Source organism: Pinus tabuliformis, chromosome 6 (assembly GCF_031772625.1).
Source record: "Pinus tabuliformis cultivar Carrire ecotype Pingquan chromosome 6, CPIR1, whole genome shotgun sequence".
Lineage (NCBI taxonomy): Eukaryota > Viridiplantae > Streptophyta > Pinopsida > Pinales > Pinaceae > Pinus > Pinus tabuliformis.
In genome coordinates this window covers 2,042,899,202-2,042,920,256 of record NC_142292.1, presented here as the reverse complement: position 1 = coordinate 2,042,920,256, position 21,055 = coordinate 2,042,899,202, and the positions used below count along the sequence as shown (strand labels likewise).

The following is a 21,055-nucleotide window of genomic DNA, read 5'->3' as shown; positions in this document are numbered from 1 at the left end:
AATCCTCAAAACATTAATCTACGATTAGGACTTTCTGTGGAAGAAAAAACGACATTCGTTAGACTGTTAAGGAAAAATAAACATGTCTTCGCTTGGAAGTATGATGATTTAAAGACATATAATACATCTATCATCCAGCATACCATTCCAATGCTTGCCGAACAAAAACCAGTTCAACAAAAGCTCAGGAAAATACATCCGAACCTAGAGAGTCAAATTAAATCAGAACTCAATAAACTCTTAAAGGCTAAGATTATTTTTCTTGTTCGGCACTCAAACTGGGTCTCTAATATGCTGCCTATTAGGAAGAAAAATGGCGATATCAGGATTTGTATAGATTTCATAAATCTGAATAAGGAAAGCCTAAAAGACAATTTCCCATTACCTACTATGGAGCAGATACTCCATTCAGTAGCAGGCTCTGAATTGATGTCCTTTCTAGATGGCTTTTCAGGATATAACCAAGTTTTGGTCCATCCTGATGACAGACTTAAAACTACATTCAGAACAAAGTGGGGAACTTATGCTTATCAGAAAATGCCTTTTGCACTGATTAATGCAGGAGCCACGTTCCAAAGAGTGATGGATATAGCTTTCAAAGGATTGATCAATAAAACAGTAGTTGTCTACTTAGACAATATTACTGTATTTTCTAAAAAGAGATCCAATCATTTGCACGATTTAAACCAAATCTTTGAACGCTGCAGAAGGTACGGTATTTCATTCAATCCCAAAAAATCCTTCTTCGCTCTTGATCAAGGAAAGCTCTTGGGTTTTATTGTGTCCAAATATGGCATTTATATTGATCCGAGTAGGATTAAAGAGATCTCTGAAATCCCTTTTCCTCATAATAAAAAATCCATGCAGTCATTTTTAGGCCAAATCAATTTTGTCAAAAGATTTGTTCCAGACTTTTCTCACATCATTTTGCCACTACAAACTATGATTAAGAAAAATTCAGTGTTTAGATGGGGATCAGCAGAAAAGGAAGCGTTTGATTTAATCAAACAATCAATAATCAATGCCCCTGCTTTAAATACTCCTAATTTTTCTAATCATTTCACATTGTATACTATTGCATCCGATTTGTCTTATGCAGCAGTACTCACTCAGATTAATGATCACAACTTGGAAGCACCCATTTCATTTTATAGTTCAAACTTGCAGGGTGCTGAACTGAATTACTCTGAAGTAGAAAAACAAGCCTTTGCTGTATATAAAGCTGTCAAACATTACAAACCCTTCCTTTTAAAAGCCCATACAAAAGTCATAGTTCCTTTTCCTGCAGTAAGGCAACTATTAATCCAAAAGGAATTAGGCGAAAAAAGGGCAAATTGGGTTACAACACTTCAAGAATATGACTTGGAAATCAAGCCAGCAAAGATTGTTAGAGGCCAATGTTTTTGCAGGTTATTGGCAGGAGCTTCCAACATTCAACAACCAGGTGATACAAAACATATCGACGAAATCAACCAGATAAGTATTGCTGATTATGAATCACAATATGCAGACTTGATGTTTTATTTGAAAAATGGATATGCACCTCCTAACCTGTCTTATAAAAGCAAGAGGGCCATTAGATTGAAAGCAAGAAATTTCACAATTATTGATGATGTACTTTTTAGGCAAAACTATGATTCAATCTTATTAAGATGCCTAGAAAAACCTGAAGCACAAAAGGTTTTGCAGGAATTACATGATGGACCAGCACGAGGACATTTTGGAGCTGACACAACAACCCACAAAATCATTCATGCTGGATATTATTGGCCCACCCTGTTTAGAGATGCTCATGAATATGTAAGGAAATGCCGAAGTTGTCAGAATTCTAGTGGAAGACAAAGAAAGCCAGCTTTCCCTTTGCAACCAGTCAACATTGAACAACCATTTGAGCAATGGGGATTGGACATCATCGGAGAAATCACTCCACATTCTTCCAAACAGCATAAGTATATCCTTACTGCCATGGATTATTTTACTAAGTGGGTTGAAGCAATTCCTTTAAAGATAACAAAATCTGAGGCAATTATAGAATTCATAGATCAATTCATCATTACCAGGTTTGGTGTCCCAAATGCTCTTGTTTTTTATAATGCATCTTACTTCTCTGGCAATGCTATGTTTGATTTCGCTATTAAAAGAGGATTTAAATTGAAATATTCTGCTAATTACTATCCCCAAGGTAACGGTTTAGTAGAATCTACCAATAAAAATCTAATTAAGATTATTAAGCGAACTATCGAACAGAATCATAAAAACTGGCATAAATCTTTAATATTCGCACTATGGGCTGATAGGATAACACAGAAAGCTTCCATAGGTTCTTCTCCATTCAATCTTGTGTATGGAAAAGAAGCAGTGCTACCAACAAATCTTGTCCTTCCTTCTCTAGCCCTAGTTCAGTTTATTGAAGAAAGCCCTTCTTCTTCTATTCAACTTAGACATGATCAAATCCTAAAATTAGAAGAGGAAAGAGAAAAAGCCAAAGTTACTCATGCAAAACATCAGCAAATTATCAAGTCATCCTTTGATTCAACTTCATCCGGTTCAAAACAGTTTCAAGTCAGTGATTTAGCTCTGAAATGGCACAAAGCCCATGAGGATAAAGGAAAACACACCAAGTTCCAGAAAATGTGGCTTGGGCCATTTTAGATCTGCGAGAAGATAGGCCATTCGACCTTCATATTACAAGATTTATCAGGTTTGAGAGATTCTCTCCCTGTTAATGGCCTTATCTTAAAGAAATTATGGCCTTATCTTAAAGAAATTCTTCAATTGAGGAGGTAACCCCTTCTCCTTTTTTAGTTTAGTAAAATTTGTAGTTTGTAGGACCATTAGGAAATAAAGTTGTAAGGTATCTTCCATTGACCTTTGCTGTATTTAAAAGTTGCTCAAAGAAGTAGTGTTGATATTTGCTTTTAAAATAATAGAAGCCTTAGACAAAAGGGACAATTTCTAGGAAACTAGGTATAATTGCATTCTGAAACCACATTTCAATTTTTGTGAACTCTTCTCAAGATTTAGAAGTATTGTAAATCATTTTATGTTTTCAAATTGGTCACAAAAAAGGTTATCAATATCAAAATAGAAACTAATCCAATTTCAACATCTTCAACTCTTACCTTGTCATCCATTCTCTCTTAAGGAGAAAATTGTCCATCCCATTCATCGAAGTTTGTAATTACTCAGAGTGTAATTCTAAAATATTTGATATAAAAGATAAGGGGTCTTATTACAAGCCTGCTTACCATGATCATCGGGAAATAGTTTAACCGACATTACCAACACTGCATACCAAAACAGGGTAATGGCTTAGAATTATAAGACAAGGGGTCTCATCACGAGCCAGCTTGTTCGGTTAAATTACTACCAGTGAATGGCATTGTCACTCAGCTGGCCACCAAACCAGGACAATGACTTTTTATCTTACAAAATAACAGAAAAGTAAAAGAGATACAAAATATGAAAGCATGTTTTGAATTCATTCTGTTAATCATACTCTGAAGTGGATGGGATAATGGACAATAATGTGGTTAAAAGGTATCCTTATCGAAACTATGAACGTTTGCTGGCAGCAGAGGCTCTACCTATGACAAAGGAGTTAATTCTAAAAGCTGATTTGGAAAGGTTTTCTGTTTTATCATTATCAACCAATAGAAGCCAATTTAAAACTTAGAATGTATCTAATTTTAATATACCTAGTTATATTAGAATTTTCCTCTTTGATGAGATTCCTATTCAGAGAAAGTTTAAGTATTTCAGTACTTTTCAGAGATAACTGTTTCTTCCAGCGAATCGCCAATTGTTGTGCTCTACAACAACCCCCCATTTCATATAAATTTTTATTTTCATAACTATAATATGGAATGGGTCCCTTTTCATCTAAAATTGGTATCAACTTATTTTTATTCAAAAAGGTCCGAAACAAAATAATACATTATAAAACCTTTTTGATAAACCAATTAATTGGCCTTATAATAAAAATGAATAATCTTTTTATCATTGCGATAAAGCGATTGCAAGATCGCATAGCGCAATGACAAGGGAGGCATGACTTAAAAGACCCATTGATTTTCCCCGATGCGACAATGCACAAAAGGCTATCGGATATCGGGAAGGTAAGCAATCATAGCAAAGGGCCCCTCTTCGCTCCGATGCGATATCGCTATCGGCGATCGGGGATATACCATGCCTGCATCTAAAGCCCTCGCTCAAAACTCCCGATGCGAATTGGCGATATCGCTATTGGCAATCGGGGATTCCGAAAGGAACCAATATAACAACTTAAGCTTTCCCCCGATCGCCGATTGCGATAAAGCTAAAAGTGCAGATTTCAAAAAAGATTGGTAAAGCCAGGATATTTTATGGTTATTTAGTATTAATGGCCTTTCTTTTCCCGATAACGATTCACTTGCACTCAATCGCCAAAACATCAAAGCCATGCTTAAATGAATCATTTGGCCGATAAACGACATAATGAGCATTTAAAGGATTGACAGGTTTAAACGACCACTTAATGAAACAATAAGTCTAAAATCTCTTCAGAGATTGCATTCGTGGCCACCTTAATTTAAATCCTCCATTATTCATTGATTAATATATCTCGTTCTTCTTTGGTTTGCGCTATCAATTCTCCGCATTACGTTCATTTTCACTCCTGTGCAGAGCTCTTCCGAAGCAGTAAATTCAAGCAAAATGGGGAAGAAATCTAAGAAAACCGCAACAGCTTCTGCTTCGCCAGCTACAGGACAACCCATTGTCGATCCAGGAACAAAGAGAAAGGGACTGATATCCGACACTACATGTCTAGGACTCGGAAAAACTACTTGGCTAAGCACCTATAATTTGATTGAGGCCGAAGAGCCTGAGGTAACAACAGTGCAAGCCACAACAGACACGACTCGGAAATCTGATGCTACTCTAAAGGATTTAGCCAACTCTTTCCTTCATCGGATAGCAGCTCGGGAACAAATTCTCCCATATAGAGATGTGGTGAAGTGGGCAATTGAAGAAATCCCAATCACAAACAGAACATTTTGCACCATGGACGGGAGAGTCTTTGGTTCATTTCAACCTGATGATTTGAGGCAAATGTACCATTTGCCTGTACTGGAGAAGAAGTACAACAAGGCATTCTTGGAGAAATTCAGAAATGAGAACGAAATTGAATCTGAACCCATTCAGGATTGGAGGCAAAACCCAGCAAAACACAAGCATGAGTCTTCGGGTAAGTACTCTATCGATTCTTCGTGTTCTCCTTAATGTTATGCAGGGATAATGATGTGTAGATTGTGGGGGTTACATAATTCCGCAAACTTCACTATAGAGATGGTTCCTTTAATGGAGGCAACATGTAATAGTGAAATAATGGATTGGGGAACTATACTGTCTGATAAGCTAGCAACCGCAGTCCTTGAATTTAGAAACAAATCCTGCATTACTGAAAGGGTCATTACCCCATTCTACTATAGTGCATATATCTTGGACACCTTGTGTTTTAATTCTGAATTTCCTGTGCTTGGATGGAGATGGACTCCACAAGACCCCATGCCCATTCATATATACCACCAGAAGTTATGGAAAGCCCACTATAAGCACCATTTATATCAAGTTTGCAATGGTTTTATGTTACCCATTCACTATTCCATTTTTGATAAACCTGCTCCTAAGATTTCCTACCAAGCAGAGGTTGACTTGACATCCGTAGGAAGATGGTTCGGAGAAGAAAAATTCACCTATGTAAGAGTTTTCGGCAGCCAAGCCAAGCCTCATGTCCTCCCTTTGTACATACCCGATAAACTGTTAGCCCAGGAGGTAGCCTATCAGATTACATCCGAAGGAGTTACACAGACTCTAAGGAACAAAAAGAAGCAGGTTTGGCCTCCTTTTCCTCTAAGATGCGGTGTCTACACTCTGCATGACTTTAAACATGCAGAGAAAGAGGCTGATAAGATCAAGGCACTAAATCTAGCCACTCTTCCTAATAGGCGATTTGATCCAAACAAAGTCGCCTACAATGCACTTGAACAGGCAAAATTAACTAAATTTGACCATAAAGAAGATATGTTTGATGACCTATTCTCCTCAGCCGAGTCAATATTCCAGGTTAAATCGCTGGCCAAAATGAAGTATCAGGATGACGGGTTAGTTGAATTTAACAGACTTAGAGAACAGAGGTTGCAAACTCTGCCTCTAGATCTGTTAGCAACGACCCCAATGACAGAATCAAGCGAGCCTGAGCAACGACTCACTAAGGAACCTCCTGCTACATTAAAAGAGCAGGAGGAAGTGCAGGGAAAAGAGCAAGAGGAAACCCAGGGAAAAGAGCAGGAGCAGAGCAGCACAGAGGTGAATGTAGATGCCCAGATTGACCCGAAATTGCTCCAGTAATGGCAGCAATTCGACTCAATCATAAGCAATCTTGAGAGCTCAAAGGAAACCGAAACATCAAAAGCTGCTGACAAACAGGAGACAACATCTAAACAGGTTCCAAGTGGAACCAACGGCCTACCCAGTTCTATAGTAATAGATATAATTCCTAAGGATCCCTCCGATCAGATTGTTTTGCAAGTGGAAGAAATACCTCCATTGGATGTCTTTTACAGCCCAAAGCACATGGCTATAATAAAACGACAGTGGAAAAGGAGAAGGACTGATCAACCTTCCCTATTCCCGGAACAAACAGTGACAGCCAATGTGGTCTGGAAAGAGGAATTTAATCCTTCTAATGACCTTACTAAATTGTCCCAATATGCTGGGGCCTATTCAGCAGCCACCATGGACAAGGCATCAGAAGTGACTAATCTGTGAAGAGAAAAAGACCAATCAATCGCCTCGCTACAAGTACAGTTATCGGAGGCACAACAGAAGGCAGAACAACTGGAGCAACAATTGTACACACATCAACAAATAAACAATCAATTGAATAAACAATTGCAGGAAGAGAAACAGAGAATTGATTCGAGTGCAGTTCAAAAGCAGAAAGAGCTGTCGGAAGCATTGGCAAAACTAAAAGCAATGAATGAACATATGGTGAAGTCGAAAGATGAGCAAATTGATCAATTATCAACCCAAATAGAGAAAACCAAGAATCTTCCACAGCCATCTGAATTCAGAGCCGAGGCATTACAGATTAACAAAGCATTGGTGACACAAATAAGGCTGTTATGTCAACAAATCGCCCAAGCAGAACCTTTATGTGACTTAACAACATCAATAAGTGATAAATCGACTGATGCTAGAACAGACTTGGAGCAGGCCGATGAGACCTTGACTAATTTTCTTGAGTGGCAAAACACTGATGAGGGACAGGCAGCTAATTTACCAAAAATTCTAGAATCACATAAAGAGATCCTATTTATGGAATGGCAGTCCCAGTTAATGAAAGCAGAGAGAGCAGTTTCCAGATGCAAGTTAACCACAAGTAATTTGGTTGAATTGATTAATGATACTCTCTACTTATCTAACATGATCTCTCAATGTACCCTAGGTAAATTGCTATCGGCTAAAACATTGGAGCAGTCATGTTATCAAGAGTTGGAGAAAAATGGGAGATTAATCGTAGGAATTAACAGTTTGACATGGGACACCTAATGGTTGTTCCTAGTCAAACCATACAGCCAGAGAGCCGCCCTCAAGTGCCTTACAGATGCAATCGGGTGTATCATTCCCGATATACAAGATGCCACCTATGCTGCCCAACTCAATTCTCGTCTCAACCGACCACCAGAAGTGGAACCAATGCTTGCAATATGCCAGCTCAGGTCTAAAGGCAAACAACCTAAGTGATGAATCATGCTGCCGACTGCCAGATTGCCGTGAGGAAGATATTCTGAATCAAGTTGTACCAATTAAGTAGGATTTTAGTTTCATAGTTAGTTAGTTTTAATCAAGTATTTGTAGACCCTTTCATGTATTTAAAAAGGGGCGTAAGTTTTTGTATATGGTTTAAACCTGAAGTTGCACTACTGTACTTCAGGCATATTCTTTTATAAAGACTGGGCCAATTATTCCAATTTTGATAACGAAGCTTTTATGTGAATGTGCACTACTGCCTTTGTTTAAAAGTATTTCTGCGTCGGAAGAAGGAATCCAAATAGCGATTGATATTGGGAGTGATTTGCAGCTCATATGGTACTACTATCTATGTCTGAGTTCATTCCGTTTATGTGAATTGTTGTTTGATCGCTCTTGCTATTATCAGATATATGCATGTGTTTTTAACAACATTCTTTATACTTTCCACTACTGGATGTTTACAACATGCTTTTCTTTTAATCATACATGTATCGGTAATATAAAAGGATAAGTGTAACAATGTGTTAATCACTTTGTTCAACTATTTGAACAAAGTAATCATTAAGTAAATGAATGTCTATGTTTATTGCTTAGAGTCATCTATATGCCTATCGATGAATAGAGATCATCAAACGTTTCACTTCAAAGAATAGAAGCTTCCCGGGATAGAATAGTCATTTATATTTTTGCTGATAGATTAAGTCATCTATTCATTATCATTTATTAGAAACCAATCACTCATCCATCCCCTTTTATTCATTACTGGGAAACTGGTCCCATTATATCCAGTCGGAGCCACCATCCCAAACGGAAAAGGAGCTGTATTAAGGTCCGGACCGGGTGGTCATCCCCCAATGTTGATACAACGATTTTCGGGGCATCAACAAGCTCTTGAAATTAAATCCCTGCGGTCTCTAATACTATACAATGAGACCCTGTCTGTTTAATAGAGAAGCTGATCATTTCACGCCAATATCACTATGCAAGCAATCCTCAGAGGTGTTTTGTTGCAACTATAAAACCAACCAGACCTACTGAAGAATAGCCCAAAAGTCATATCATGAGGAAGCAAAGCAATAAAACCCCAAAATGAAACACTTTGAATACACTGACCAAAAGAAATGACAAAACCATAGCAAGAAACAGGTAATGGCAATTGTTTGATTCCTCCCCTGAAAGGAACGCTACGAAGGATTTTAGTTGCAATAACAAACATGAAATCATAAATCATCTTTCAAAGCAGCACTATCCAATCCTAGCATGGCTCAAACAATTTGCAAGGTGAGATTCGAGATCAGTTTCAACTGTCACTGAATTTTGGGCAGTTGGGTTATTGGTCATAACACCATTAGGATCATTTAGGTTCTTTTCATTCCAATAAATATTTTGGCATAGAAACCCAACTGATCAGAAAACTTACTTGGCATAACTGAACCACCAACCCCTCCCCATGATGATGGCAATGCTCTTCAACAGAATTAAATTGCAGTCAGAGAACACGGTGTTCTAAGCTAACTTAGAAGTTAGAACCACCATTCCCTATTTGATCTAATCCAAAATCTCCACATATACTAACAGTTTACAGTTCCAAGGCCATCAAAAATGCAGGGAAACTGAGCAAAAAGGGCAACTGCAAATGGGTAGAAATGGATATGTAAACAGTAAGTCAGCAAGCATGGATCCTTGGGCCTGTTATCTGTAACTCCCAATGTTTAAGCAAGCAATATCATTATGGAGGCTTAGGAAATGATGAAATATGGTCAAACTGAAAAAGAATTCAAAAGAAATATGGGGAAACTCACCTTGTGGTAACTGGTAATGAGATGAACTGTGGTTTGAAGAGCATTTGGAAGGCTTGTGAGGCTGTTAAGATTTTTCTTTCCTAGAAGGATTAGTTTCTCAGATATGGCATGTCATTTAATGATCACCAGCTGTGGTGGTCCCCTCTTGTGAAGTTTGAGGGCAAGCTGCTGTTCGAGTCTCCCTAGGTCTTAACTTTAAGGTTTTTCAAGAAAGGCATTAACTCAACCAATGAATTCTTTACCAGATGATAAAATCCCAACGTGTAGATTGCTAGCTCTAACACCCTTTGTTTGAGCCAAAATTTTTGGCCTCCTAGCCATTGCCAACCAAAAAATGGACAGGCTAGGAATTGGACTAAACTCTGTCTCCAAACAAAGTATTAGATGGTATACTATTTTGCAAGAAGAGAGAGAATTTTTTGAGTATGGTCATTTTAAATTAGAGGATGCCAATAAGTTTAGAAGGGAAGTAATGGCTGAAGGGGTTTAGATTCCTTCTTCACCATATGTGGACTGTCTCCTAATGGCAGAATTGGATCTCTCTAAATAAGATGGAAGAGACAATACACCTACTATGTGGCCATGGACGACCAAGGAAAATGTTGGATGACGAAATTTGGTGAAGCAGGAATACCTCTATAACTAAGCTGCATGATATGGGGAAATGGAAACCTGAATTTGAAACAGAAATGTGATGGAAATGTGACCCCTCAAATTAGTAAACAGTGAAATTTTCAGTTTTAACATTATGGTTTAGAATATAGATTCATGATTTAAAAGATACCTTTTTATTTCAGATCCAAAATTCTGGTCACGCAGTTTTTACTCCAAAAGTAAGAAGCAATAAGATACTTTTTTCAGCCCCACTGAAATGTATTTTAGGTGTGTTTCAGCCGTGTTTTGGAGTTTTTGTACCGAAATGTGGCTGGTATGCAGGGGGTACATTTCCTGCAACATAGCTCTACAATAATTGTTTTTATCCTGCTAGGTCCATCCTTCCTTCATGAGTCATGACACATTGGACTTGAAAGACATAGCATTGAGTATGCATAGATGGGTTCCAACTCCACAATTTTGAATCATTTCTAGACACCAAAGGACTGACTTTGAGCATGTCAATAATTTTCACCAATTTTCACTGAAATTCATTTTGTATTGAAGCAACATGCCAAAATAACATCTACAATAATGAGCCAACCTGATATATAAGAGTTCCAATTCTGCCTTTATGTACAATACACTATACTATTATCCAAAAAGGATGTATCAAGCTTATAGTAGCAAAAAGGCAAATAACATTTTCCTGGTGTTTGTTAGAGTTCAGCCAACATTTACACTGAGATTTTATATGATTTGAGTTCAATAAAAAGATTTCAATAGCTCAATACGATAACCGTACAAAATTGAAATTAGATAATGTTGTACATATCCAGAAACATTTTCAACCCGTCATGCACACAACATGTTCTTGGATTAGGAGATCCCTTTATAGGGTTATGCCCATATTATATCCATGAATACTCATCGGCTTGAATATTTGTCATCTCGCCATTGATTTCTAGCACTTTGATTGTTCTCTTCACCCGCTATTTCCTGTATAGAGTGCAAGCGACGATACAATCCGACTGCTTGTACAATAGGGGGCATCACCCTAGGGTGTGGAACCAAAATGTTATGGGTTGAGGTAGGCTGTCCAATGAATGAATTTGGTGCAATTGGTGGAAACAACCAGGGGGTTCAATGATCAAACAGGAGAGGTGGACGCGGTGAATCAAATGGAAAAGGAATCAATGAACCCCCCATATTTGGATCCATATTATTCTCATGAAATAAACGAACTTGACAACTTGAAGTATTATGAGATGTGGAATCTTCAGCTGTAACAAAAAAAAAACACATTGTTATGCAATTGCATTGAAGTCGATGAAGATAATGATATTTTGAATTTCACATAAAATGATACATCAATTGATATTTCCATACCAGTATTTTGCAAAATAGAACCTTGTACCCTTCTAGATGTGTGGTCTAGATTGATTTCTTTTGTAGAAGAAATCTCCAATTGTTCATTCATGCTTCTTTTCCTTCCACGACACCATCCAACCTTTAGAAACTGTGGTCCATATTTTCTTGATTTCAACGCAGGAACACTTTGCCCCCTTTTTTTTGTTGGGCTCAAGAAACTATGTCGCCTCTTGGTAGTGACCTTGGATGGAGTTACAACATCAAATTTCTTATTATTGTACTCTTGGATTACATTTTTTACCAATTGATTTAGTGCATATGCCTGCTCCAAAGTTGTGGGTGTTATTTGTAATAAACCCCTCAATCTCTTATGAGTTGATGACATCACGAGTTTAATTTCCTCATCGATTGTTAGGGCGCTATCTGGCCTTACAATGGTTGAGTCAGTCAAAGGAGAAGCTGGAAGGTTCATTTCAATTTCTGGGCTCATTACAAACGATTCATTTAAATCAAGTAAATATCCAGGTCTTTCTGTAATAGACCTAGAGACATTAGGCAATTCATTGCCCCCCACAACATTGCTAGTCACTACCATCTCAAATTTTAAAATATGCTTACAAATATTGCCATTTAGGGCCCATTTGCAATTACAAAAGTTTAGGTTTAGCCCTTTATAGATGACATGATACCATGTATCACGAGTTGCCATAGTTTGGCTACGAACCAAATACTCACTTTCCTTGTTTCCATCAGCCATACAATCTTCATCTGGGATATTCTTTGCTTTGCACTTACTTAAATTTATTTGTTGCTCAATTTTTGAAGCTCGGACAAAACCAACTTTTTTTAGACGTTGCATGTGAATGTAATACAACTCAACCTTTTTTAATAATAGGTGCAACAGCCAATCCACCCTTCTATGGGACGCATTGTTCTTCTCACAAAGGTACCTTTGCTTTAGATACCGGTGATAAGATTCGATAGCATTATTAGTATCCTGGTTGGAATGTGGGAAGTCCCTATATGCTTTTGCCCACATATCTGGAAAAAAACATATATTAGATGCGAAGAAACAATAGAAAATGGTCAATTACAAAATAAACTGATAAAATGCAACTTTAAGAAACTTACATAATTTGTTGTTGTTTAACTAGTTGGTTGCAAAATAATCCAAAAACACAGTTTCTTCTTTGAATTCATCAAAGAAACTTTGAATTTCATGTTGCACAGATGCATCATCTTCACACGAATGCATGATTAATCCTAGAGCACGGAAGATACAGACTTTATTTTCCTTTCCCCTGACTTTAGTTCCAACATTTTTCAACCACGCTCTACGGACATGCCATACACACAATAATAGTGTATAGTTTGTGCAAGTCCTGAAATAATATAACATTATAAGAGAATTTCCTTGAACATTATTTCTTTTTATCTCTTCTAAAAAGAAAAAACTGGTTCACCTTAATGCCTCGATTTCCGCTGCTGCATCATCTGTGATGACAGCTCGGACATGCCAACCTGTGTTTTCCTTTTTCCCATTTGCAAATAATTGTGACATCCATTTACAAATATCAGGAGTACCACTCCGTGATGATATTACCCATGCCACTGGAATCCCATTGTGATGATCATCAAAAGCCATTATGGTGTACAGTTGATACTGCATTACAATAAGAAAACAAGATTATAAGCATATAAGAGGACAACATTGAAATAAAGTTGAATAAATGAAGTTTTGGTAAATATGTTTACCCCATATTTGTTAGTGCTAAAAGTGGAGTCCATTGATAACATGTTGTTGTGTGAGTATTTCACCATCATTGAAAGCATCCACTTAGTTTGTATGCCTATAATGAAAGGGATGTTTTTAACAACATCTTGTTGTTGGTAGAAGAAAAAGCTCTCTGGGCACTCACTTACCCAACAATCCACACTCATTGGATCACTTTCATGCTTCACATACTCTAGCCTCTTGATATTATTGTACATGTTTGACACATCCTTTCTTGTCATGAAAGAATCTCGAGGTGTCCCTGTGAACAACTCACCAGATCCATACCTTAAATCAAAGATAAATTTTTTCGAGATCATCGTAGCATTAAAACCATCATGAACCAAATCTTCAACAATAGTTCGTATAGGCTCTGTTAAATGCGGCGCAAAATTGAATTTCTTGGGCATGTCATTTGCCTCATTTCCATGACAAACCACATTTTTGTCATCAATATGTCTGCATGCTGTATATATTAGAACAACATCATTTGGTCTAAGAGCAAGTCGTCGTATAATAAAGTGACACTGACAACCAACTTTGATGCTGTGACGTGGAAGACGTTTTTTAGTTGTAGATCTAGGTTCAGCTACATTGCTGGATTGTACATGATTTGGACCATAGGCACACCAATATCTGTGATCAAGAATTTACCAAAAATTAAATAAAATATTTATGCATGTTTGACATAGTGAACTTAAAATCAAAATTATATATATATATATATATATAGAGAGAGAGAGAGAGAGAGAGAGAGAGAGAAACTCACACAACATAATATAGAGAGAGAGAGCGAGAGAGAGAGAGAGAGAGAGAGAGAGAGAGAGACTCACACAACATATTCTAGATATGTTGAAGAATTTGTCCTCTTGATATCCTTCACATCTTTAATTCGTCGAGTTTTAGCAACAAATTGAGTAGGTGCACTTTCCCTCATTTGCTCTCCACTTATAAAATCCTCAAGTCGACAATATGGAATAATCGTGACTTGGTCTCCTGCTACTTCTGTCCATGTCAAATCTTCCGCTGAAAACTCTATCATTCCTTCTGGGTCCTCAACCTCCAACTCATTGATCAAGTCCCACTTCTTCATTCTTCAAATCCCTATACAAATGAGGGAACACGAATATTGACTAAACATATGAGCAACAGTTCATGCTATAAATATTGAACACCACTTGAAATGTAATTTTTTCTAGTGTGTACAATTTACACTCAAGACCCCACCAGATATAAACACATTTAGAGCCTAATTCCCTATATCCCCTTCAATATTTCCTACCCATGCACAAAACAATATTATAGACTTTCAAATGCTTCATCTTGGTATAATCAATACGTTGCTGAAAGAAACATAATAACATGCAAAATCTGTTGCAAAGAAAATCTAACAACTCCTTGATAAATATGGATCATGACATGGGTTTATATTTTGAAGACCCAACCCTATTACTGAAACCTCTGTCTATGTATCTCAATTTAAAATAGAACCCTCAATCTCTTGGCTCCAAGTCGTCTGCAAAGATTCCCCAACTCATTGTTCTTTATCCAAATCCCTGAAACAAGAACTTCTTGCACAGAAGCTACTTAGTAGATGTTGCACAAGCACTTTTCTGAGTTTTGAGTTTTACCAACATAACTGTTTGAACCCAAGGAGTAGCTGGCTGCATTCGCTAAAGTCCTATGAAAATGGGAAATGTTTTTGTTCCCAAACCCATATCTGCTACCTTTTGAAGTGTATTGCTTATGAAGGTGTCAAAATTGTCCTAACTCCACAATATTAGTATGAAAAGTTAGTGCTGCTATAAGATGATGTTATAATGTCTGATTTCACAGTGGCTTTGACTGATTGCCATTTATCCCGCAGTTCCTGTAGTTCCATACCAGAGGGAAAAACAATTGGCTCCTACAACATCTCCAGTTGTGGCTATACTGAAAGGTATCCCTAGCTTGTGTTCAGAAATTATTGTTCGAAAATGCCATTTTAAAATATACTTCTAGGCAGACATGACAAGGTTTTCTAGACTAAAATATTACTGTAATGATGCATCTTTTATTATATGTTGTGTTAGTAGAGATGATCAGAGCATCTCAGGAGTATTGAGAAGAAAACACTAGGATAAACATAGCCATGGGTATGAGTAGAAGAAATGCAGAGGCTGACTTACAGTTGCCTCCTGGATTCAGATTCTTCCCTACAAATGAAGAGCTGGTTGTGCATTACTTGTGCAAGAAGGCAGCCTCTCAGATGATCCCTATTCCTATAATAACAGAAGTGGATCTCTACAAATATGATCCATGGCAGCTTCCAGGTATATTTTTCATTTCTCCCCTCTAATCCTTGTACCCATATTTCTAAACAGATTATAGAAGGTGTGATCAGATGGATTTCAGGACTTAACGAAGAGCCTGTTCTTTTCTTTTTTTCTGTTTACAGAGAAGGCCCTGTTTGGAGAGAAGGAATGGTATTTTTTCACTCCCAGGGATAGAAAGTACCGGAATGGATCAAGGCCTAGTAGGGCTGCTGGTTCTGGATACTGGAAAGCTACAGGTGCTGATAAGCCCATTACTGCTAAAGGTGGAAAGAAGCGAGTGGGCATCAAGAAGGCTCTTGTCTTCTATGCTGGGAAAGCACCCAAAGGCACAAAGACGAATTGGATCATGCACGAATACCGTCTTGCTGATGTTAGCAGACCTGCAAGGAAGAAAGGCAGCTTAAGAGTAAGTTCTTTTGTCCTCTTTGTAAGGTCTTGAGTCGGTAGTTTTGGAAATACAGTTCACTGGGTCAATTTGGCTTCTGGTTGTTATGTTCCATGCTTTCCCCCTTCTGTTTCTTCCCCTGTTTGCTCATATGGGCATTAGCAATAAGGATATTGGTGCTGAATGCTTGATTCCTCAATTACAGATATTGGTTCTGTATTGGATTGGAATAGAAATAAAAGACAGGGGACTTAAATGATTGATTACTCAATTGAAGCTATTGTCAGTGGAATGTTTGGATTTGCATTTTTTATGGGAAGAATTATTGTATTTTTTTCTATCAGTTCTCTGAGGCCCAAAGGCTGGGAATTGTTTTTCCTTGTCTTGGATTTGGCCATTTGAAAATAGTTAGAGAATGAAATATAAGTTAGGGACTGGATTCTATATTTTCTTGTCTGCTCTGTCATTTATTTTGTGTATACAAATTGAAAATATTCTTCTTAATGTAGTTGGATGATTGGGTTCTCTGTCGAATATACAACAAAAAGATCAGTGCTGAGAAGTTAGCACAAGGGCAGAAGGAAAGCTCCCATGATGTTGTACCAATGGAAGCCATCGATGAAAAGGATAGGGATAATCAACCCTCCTCAACTTCAATTGAGCACAGTGGAATTGAACAGAACAACCCATCTTCTGATCGTCTGATGAAATTGGAACCTTCTCCAACAAGCCACAAAGTGGTTCCCCCTCGTTCTTATCCCATGAATTCCAATTTCAATTTGCAGAACCCGGATTTCTTCCAAAATACATCAAACCATTTCAATGCCAGTACCCTCAAGGCTCCAGTACAGAATACAACATTCAATCCAATTTCCCCCTCCATCGACCACCAATGGGCAATTCAGCGGATTTAATTTCAGGACCGCATACTGATTCTAGCAGTTCCAAGCCATCATCATCTTCAGGTCCCATTTCAGAGAAAGAAGAAGTTCAGAGTAGCTTCAGAATGGAGAATTTCTTGCAGGAGCAGCCACAATCAACATATAATTTCAGTATGGAAGGTCTACAAAATCCCTTCCCTCAGTTAGACCAAATAACTTTTCTTGATTTTAATCAAGATTACTTTACTGGCTTAACCACTTCAGACTACCTACCAAGGTTCAACTCAAATGACATACAATTCCAATGAGTTCATGGTTTTAGAGCAAGGCTTGTCGGTCCCTGGTTAAATATTTTTTTATAAGAGTCTGCCTGTACAGCTTATCCGGCTATAGTTATTTTCAAACCATATTCTGAATCTCTCGTTTTAGCTTCAAAATCATGTACAACCTGATTCTTTGGAGACAACCTTTGACATAAAACAGGATTGGATGCCACAGATATTCAGTCTATCTTAGGTCCCATGCTATTTTTAGCAAAAGGCCCACCTCTGTTTTAATCAGAAGTTCCACTCTTTCTGTCCGAACTACTTTTTGAATGGTTGTAACAATATAATATTTTTAATGTAATATAAGGTTGGAATTGAAGGAAAGGAAAGTTTAAGGATAGGAGCTTGCCATGTACTTTAGCATCTTTGTTGAATGAAAGGAAATTCAATCAGTTTTTCCCACTTTGTTATACAACTTTAATCAGTTTGTTCCACTTTGTTATGCTCAGATGAAGTCCAAAACAATTACTAAATTTAGAATTTTTATTTAGAGTATTAAATTGCCTCACTTAAGAAAATATATCTAAAGCATTGTTGGCATATATTTCATTTTAAGGGTTTCATACCCTAATCCATTTATTATCTGGCTTGGTAATGACTTTAAAATTAAGTTATTATTATTATTTATATAAATCTCAGTATAACAATTTGCAGAAAAATTAAAATACACACCTGACAGAAATGTGGACTACTACTGCTTACAACTACTTATGACCAAGGTTACTGAAACCAAGACTATAGGTTCGAAGTTTCACCATAAGCTTAATACATCAATTGGATCTCACCCCAATAGGACAAAAACAAGACTCCTAAAAAGCTAACAGTGAAGAACTTAGTTTGTTGGATCCTATCACTGAGAACCCTCCATGTTGGTTTGGCTCAAATCTCAGTTGGATCAGAAGTTGTTGCAAGTGGTTGAGCGTTAAGCAACTTGAAGCTTTGAAGTATTGCTACCTCCAATGTAAACTGATGTTCAACAGTCATTCTTGCTAACATAGATAATAATCACAGTTATATATGCAACTAAAGGAAAAATATTAACGTGTAAGCGCATCTGATCTCATTTTGATTCTACTCTGCTATTTTCACAACTAATGTGAGCTTTCATATGCATCATGCTTATTTGGTGCTTATTGTATGCAGCGATAACAAGCAAAGGATAGCAGATTATCTAAACTGCATAATTGGAATGTGAGAGCATGATGTCCCTTATCATGTTCACTTTGATTATGCTTTTGTAAATAAAATCTAGAGTTTGATTGGTTGCATTTTAGATTGATATTTTTCCGGCCTTAAAAACTTGTTGACAAGCTGGGTGGGATCCAGTCTTGGTTGCACCTAGACTCTGTTGCATACACTATACTGGTTTTCAACATTGGTGGGTTAATGATACATTGCACATCTGATACTCTTGTAATGATAAGCAAGAGGTTTATAGAAACATGCATCCTTCAATTCAGACAGGTATAATGGCTTACTGTCATGTTTTTAACATGCTTTTGAGTAAAGAATGACTTGTCTCCGCATCATAAGTCCCCATTTAACAGCTTTTGCAACAAGAACTTGTATATAACCAAAAACCTTACAGATCAGATAAGGTATTTTTAATTTACCTCACGCCCGGGATTGCCTGCGAGGTGGGTGCAACTGTGAGCGCGGGCGGTGTTTCCTCCAGACGGGTTGCAGAGGCCGTGTTTCCTCCAGACGGGTTGCAAAGGCAGAGCAGAGCATGTCGAACGGGAGCGAATGTTCGGAAATGAAAATGGGTCTTTTGGCGCGAGGGGAGGTTTGAAAATGGGTCCCGATGCAAGCTGGGGGCTGGTGGGTCCCGCGTTCCCGGAAACGGAATGCTGGCTGCCGGATTAACGATGCATGGAGGATGGATGCGCCCATGACCCCCCTCGACATCCATGGTAGAGTCGGCCTCCATACAGGCATTTAATGCCCTATGGCAGGCTGGTTAGCTCTTGCCAAACCAAATCCCCTTATGTATGAGTAACACGTGGTGCTGGAACCGATGACGTAGACGTAAATGAGCTACAAAGCACTCCGCAAGATTTAATTTTGGCATACTCAATGTATCATAGAGAAACTAGTTGTACTAATAGGTGTAACTTTTTACCAACACGTGGTAGCATACATGTTTGTCGGAACTCTAACCTCCCTAATTGGCCACCTTCCATTCTATGTCGAACAAGAAAATTCAGACGATATTATGCATAATTCTATAGTGATAATCTACTATTGAAATTTCCATCATATTAGAGATGAAACTCAACAACTGCATACCTATAATCCTTTGTATCGACTCAAATATTCTCCTTTAGGGTTGTTGACAAGCCCAAACCATGAAGAAAATGGAGGAGAGTAATGAAACCATAAAGAAACCATAGCACTCAAATGAGAAATTTTGTCAAGAAGTTGACGAGGTTGCAGAAAAGGGAGTTAAAAGTGACATGAATGAAACTACTTATGGTTCATCTGAGAAATTATCAAATATGCATGTCAATAATGAAGACACAAGCAGTGAATCAAAACCCTTATGTAAAAGTTAAAGAAACCCTATTTGGTGCCAAATATAGGGTTTTTGGTGCATTTGACTTGAAGTCCAAGGAAGGAGGGAAATGATGGGGAAATGGGCATCAGATGGGATTAAATATGCCAAGGAAAATGTGTCTGAAGGGTCCATCGTTTCTCAAGAAGAAAAGGGTTTTGCAGGTGAGGTTAAAAACCATGGTAGTGAGGGTGTGGGAACTGTAGTTTGGTCTTTCAGGATAGGAATGCCCATAGGGAGATTGAGGTGTTGGCTAAGAATGAGCCACTTGCTAATATTATAAAAGATACAATATTGGAGTCATAGACAATACTCGAGAAAATAACATGGGTTTTTGTTTCTTATCCTCCAAGAGTACATGTAGTAGAGCTAGGGGTAGAGACAACAACATAGGTTATGGTTTCACATTCTCATGGTGATTGAACGAAGTTGATTGAAATAGAAAATATTTCATTTATACTCATTTTCTAGGTTAGGGCAATGTTTAAATCATGTCAGGTTGGGTTGCCATAAAACTTTGTAAATCTAAGATTAGCGCCAGTCTAAACGATTTTTTCTTTTCTTTTCATATCATAGTATTTTTATTTTAAAATGTAAATGAAAATATTTTTATATTAATGAAACTAATATAAGTTTAAATGAGAAAATGTTTCAGTTTCAAAGAATAAAAGTACATTAGCTTTACAACATAGTATACTTGAAAGTTTTTGAAATGTAATATACTGGGGGAAATGAGATCAATTAATCAGTATTTACATCTATAATATACAAAAAGATTTCATTAGAGAACCAGACCATCTCAAGGCACAAAAGCATATTCTTTAAATCATATTGCTGCTCTTCATTACTTTGGAAACTTACATCTTCCCATCGTCCTTGAAGGCAGTGTGTGGTGTGGATCGATTCAGGGACTCCATGGAGAAACTCGATGATTGTAATTTGTTTCAAATGGTAGGGCTCGCAAGCGAGGCTATGGAAATGAAGAGGAAGGCGATGATTGTAATTTGTTTCAAATGGTAGGACACGCAGGCGAGGCTATGGAAATGAAGAGGAAGGATAATTGACTGGTCGGAGAAGATCAAAGCATTCGTTGAAACCTCTACGACGTTGACCTTAACGCGTGCCACTCAGTGGCTCACAATTTTGCACACTTTCAATTTACTAATGGAATCCTTTGCGCTCCCCTCCATGGCTGCCGTCGATCTATGTATCAGACGAAGGATATTCGAACAACATTTAATCTACGCCATTGATAA

At 37.6% G+C, this 21,055-nt stretch overlaps 1 pseudogene across 1 annotated transcript; it reads left to right on the top strand.

The window, feature by feature from the left end:
* Window positions 1-15,462: 15,462 nt before the first annotated feature.
* LOC149267449 (uncharacterized) lies at window positions 15,463-17,563 on the top strand (annotated as a pseudogene). The gene is made up of 3 exons (XR_016253102.1): window positions 15,463-15,650; window positions 15,776-16,059; window positions 16,548-17,563. The product of XR_016253102.1 is annotated as an uncharacterized LOC149267449 (transcript).
* The last annotated feature ends 3,492 nt before the right edge of the window (window positions 17,564-21,055 follow it).